General features: G+C 32.8%; 1 non-coding gene across 1 annotated transcript; it reads right to left on the bottom strand.

Annotated features, from left to right (window-relative positions):
• Window positions 1–4349: 4349 nt before the first annotated feature.
• Window positions 4350–4468, bottom strand: LOC132915569 (5S ribosomal RNA). Its single transcript, XR_009659913.1, has one exon. It is a non-coding gene; the product is annotated as a 5S ribosomal RNA (ribosomal RNA).
• Window positions 4469–5032: the final 564 nt, after the last annotated feature.

The raw sequence follows: 5032 nt of genomic DNA, 5'->3' as shown, positions 1-5032 counted from the left end.
ATATAACGTTATACGTTATTACGTAATAGTATATAACGATATACGTTGTTACGTTAAGCTACATACCGTTATACGTTATAACCTTATACTATATAACGTTATAAAGTATTTCGTAATAGTATATAACGTTATACGTTGTTACATAATGCTACATAACGTTATACGTCATTTCGTAATAGTATATAACGTTATACGTTGTTACGTAATGCTACATAACTTTATACGTCATTAAGTAATATTATGTAACGTTATACGCTGTTACGTAGGGCTGCATAACGTTTTACGTCATTACGTAATAGTATATAACGTTATACGTTGTTACATAATGCTACATAACGTTATACGTCACTACGTAATAGTATATAACGTTATACGTTATAGCGTATTATTATATAATGTTATGCACTAGTACATAATAGTACATAACGTTATAGGTTCCTACGTAATATTATATAACGTTATACGTTATTACGTAATAGTATATAACGATATACGTTGTTACGTTAAGCTACATAACGTTATACGTTATATCCTTATACTATATAACGTTATAAAGTATTACGTAATAGTAAATAACGTTATACGTTGTTACGTAATGCTACATAACGTTATACGTCATTACGTAATAGTCTATAACGTTATACGTTGTTACATGATGCTACATAACTTTATACGTCATTAAGTAATATTATGTAACGTTATACGCTGTTACGTAGGGCTGCATAACGTTATACGTCATTACGTAATAGTATATAACGTTATACGTTATAGCGTAATATTATATAATGTTATGCACTAGTACATAATAGTACATAACGTTATAGGTTCCTACGTAATATTATATAACGTTATACGTTATTACGTAATAGTATATAACGATATACGTTGTTACGTTAAGCTACATACCGTTATACGTTATAACCTTATACTATATAACGTTATAAAGTATTTCGTAATAGTATATAACGTTATACGTTGTTACATAATGCTACATAACGTTATACGTCATTTCGTAATAATATATAACGTTATACGTTGTTACGTAATGCTACATAACTTTATACGTCATTAAGTAATATTATGTAACGTTATACGCTGTTACGTAGGGCTGCATAACGTTATACGTCATTACGTAATAGTATATAACGTTATACGTTGTTACATAATGCTACATAACGTTACACGTTTTAGGGTAATACTATATAACGTTATACGTCATTACGTACTGCTACATAACGTTATACGTTGTTACCTCATGCTACATAACGTTATACGTCATTACGTAATAGTATATAACGTTATACGTTGTTACATAATGCTACATAACATTATACGTCATTACGTAATTGTATATAACGTTATACGTCATTAAGTAATATTATATAACGTTATACGCTGTTACGTAGGGCTGCATAACGTTATACGTCATTACGTAATAGTATATAACGTTATACGTTGTTACATAATGCTACATATCGTTATACGTCATTACGAAATTGTATATAACGTTATACGTTGTTACATGATGCTACATAACGTTATGCGTTATTACGTAATAGTATATAAGGTTATACGTTGTTACGTAATAGTATATAACGTTAGACGTTATAGGGTAATACTATATAACGTTATGCACTATTACATAATAGTAGATAACGTTACACGTTATTACCTAATAGTATGTATCGTCATACGTTATTACGTAATAGTATGTAGCGTTATACGTCTTTACGTAATGCTACATAACGTTATACGTCATTCCGTAATAGTATATAATGTTATACATTGTTACGTGATGCTACATAACGTTATACGTCATTACGTAATAGTATATTACATTATACGTTATAAGGTAATACTATATAACGTTAAACGTTTTTACGTAATAGTATGTAACGTCATACGTTATTACGTAATAGTATATAAATTTATACGTTGTTACGTAATGCTATATAACGTTATACGTTATAAGGTAATACTATATACCGTTATACATCATTACGTAATAGTGTATAACGTTATACGCTGTTGCGTAGGGCTACATAACGTTAAACGTCATTACGTAATTGTATATAACGTTATACGTTGTTACATAATAGTATATCACGTTATACATTGTTACGTGATGCTACATAACGTTATACGTCATTACGTAATAGTATATAACGTTATACGTTATTACGTAATAGTATGTAACGCTATTCGTTATTACGTAATAGTATGTAACGTTATACACTATTACATAATAGTACATAACGTTATACGTTATTACGTAATATTATATAACGTTATACGTTATTACGTAATAGTATATAACGTTATACGTCATTACGTAATGCTACATAACGTTATACGATATTACGTTATAGTATATAACGTTATACGTTGTTACCTAATGCTACATAATGTTATACGTCATTACGTAATGCTATTATAACGTTAAACGTTTTAAAGTAATACTATATAACGTTATACGTTATAACGTAGTAGTATAGAACGTTATACCTTATAACGTAATGCTACGTAACGTTATACGTTATAATGTAGTAGTATATAACCTTATACGTTATAACGTAATACTATATAATGCTATACGTTATAGGGTAATTGTATATAACGTTATACGTCATAAGCTCATACTATATGACGTTATGCGAATCCAGGCTACCATTATTATGTATTGCGTTATATGGTACAACGTTATAATCTATTACGTTATAACGCATTTAGTTATATAGTATCACGTTATATATTGAAATCTTTCGAAAAGTGACGCAAGTATTAAAGGAGAAAAACGCTGGATATCATACATGCCAGCTCAAAACAGAAAGAAATTACAAAATAGTAATCAGAGACCTACACCAAAGAACAAACAACGCAATGCATACGGTGTCGACAATAAGGACACACAAAAAATTACTGAGTGTCCCGGCGTGTGTCAAATGTGCAAAAAGCTACCTAACAAACTGCTCATACACAGAAAATAGAAACGAAGTAAAATGCTATAATTGTAACGGAAACCACCCAGCGAGCTATAAAGGCAGCGAAATCAGAAAACAACTGCAACGTGAACTATTTCCACCACTTCGAAGCAGAACATACAGCAACTAGATATTACGGAATCAGATCCAGCACCAAAGAATACAATACCTATCGAACACTAATCATAGAAACATCAACACCTTTGGTAGTGTCACTGTGATCTTGGAATATGGAATAATCATATTTTACATACCAGTTCGCATACCATAGCCATCAAAACTACAATTAAGCAGTAACAGCAAACCCGTGTGCCGGCATCCAGCGATAACCCCTCTACAGGAGCCAAAACCTTGATACAAAAATCCTCTCAAGTCAGCACTCGACATTTCATTCCTATTTCTGTTCTGTTCATGTGACATTCTGTACCGTTACTCTGTCAGTTTTGTAATAAATTGTGAAACAACTATCAATTGTTATTAATTGTAGTACGAATCTCTCACCTTACGTGTGGAACGTGAAATAATTTCGAACCGCCGCGACAGTACCACTTGAAGTAAAAAGATATTGTTTGGTCTGAAGGACCTTAACTATGAAAATGCCAAGATTCATGGAGGGTCCTTAAGATTATTGAGGGTACGCAATAAGGGTGTGTAGATATCTGGCAGGAATCTTGCTCGCGGCGTGGTGTGAGCTTTGTTAGAGAGTCGCCGGACATAACAAGCAGATGTACTTACGAAGGCGTTACCGAAACCAAGATTTCAATATTTATGACAAAAATTAGGTCTGAAAAATAAGAATAATATTAAAAAGTAATTGTTTGTAAAGATTTCGAGTTTTAGGAAGGGTGTTGAAGTAATACTCACTTCTAGGAAAACTACATCTTCTTTAGCGTTTAGTTTTCTTATTCCGCGAAGCTATTGAGTATTGCTTAGCTCTAAATCAATTCGAAGGGCCTTTCAGTCTCATAGCCTTTTCTAGGAACATGCTACGTACTGATGGTGCAGCGGGGTATAAACATGCCGGTTCTTCGTAATTATATAAATATCCATAGGCCCATTGCTTCGAAGCTCCATAGTAAAATAACGCTGCGGATCTGGATTACCGTACACTGTACTTGTACTTATACTTACTTGAATATATTTCCATTATACATTCATCCGCGCATTTTCACTCTCTATTTCGAGATAAACCTCAACAGCTTTTGATGTACAAAAAAAAAAGAATATTTAGAAAAATATAAATGTGTGTAAAAATACAAATGATATAATGTATGGTAATACCAAAACATTAATTTTTTCGATGCTTAAATTATAGATTATTGAAAGTAGATCGTTAAGGAAAGTAAAAAAGATTGGAAAAATAAAGAAAACCAACACCACACGGAGTTCCCAAGCGGTCACCCATCTAAGTACTACCCGTGCCCAGCGTTGCTTAACTTTCGTGATCGGACGGGAACGAGTGCACTCAACGCGGTTTGGACGTTGGCTGAAAAAAATGGTTTTGTTATTTGCTTTTGTTGGAGCGATGCTCACTTCTAAGAAAATCCTATATCTTGTTTAACAACGCATACTTCCCGAAAAAGTGGAAAAAAGCCAAAATAATAGCAATCACAAAAAAAAATAAAGACGGCTCATCACTCACAAACCTACGACCAATAAGTCTCCTCCCCAACATAAGCAAAGTATTTGAAGTAGTCATCAACAACCCCCTAACTACATTCTGCAAAAAAAAAAAACATTATACCAGAAAACCAATTTGGCTTCCGACACAAACACTCCACACTACACGCGACAAACAAACTCACGTCAGACATCTGCTGGGCACTAAACGCAAAACAACGAGTAGCCGCCTGCTTAATAGATCTCGAAAAAGCCTTCGACACAGTCTGGATCACAGGCCTCATTTATAAATTAATAAAAAAAAACTTCCCGAGATACTTAATCAAAATAGTATGGGACATGATCACAATCAGAACATTCCTAATGACCGAGGGTTCTCATACATCGAACAAAGAATTCACCATAAAAAACGGACTCCAACAAGGAACTGT

Source organism: Bombus pascuorum, chromosome 17 (genome assembly GCF_905332965.1).
Source record: "Bombus pascuorum chromosome 17, iyBomPasc1.1, whole genome shotgun sequence".
Lineage (NCBI taxonomy): Eukaryota > Metazoa > Arthropoda > Insecta > Hymenoptera > Apidae > Bombus > Bombus pascuorum.
Note: the sequence above shows the minus strand (reverse complement) of the source record. Positions and strands in the feature narration are given on the sequence as shown.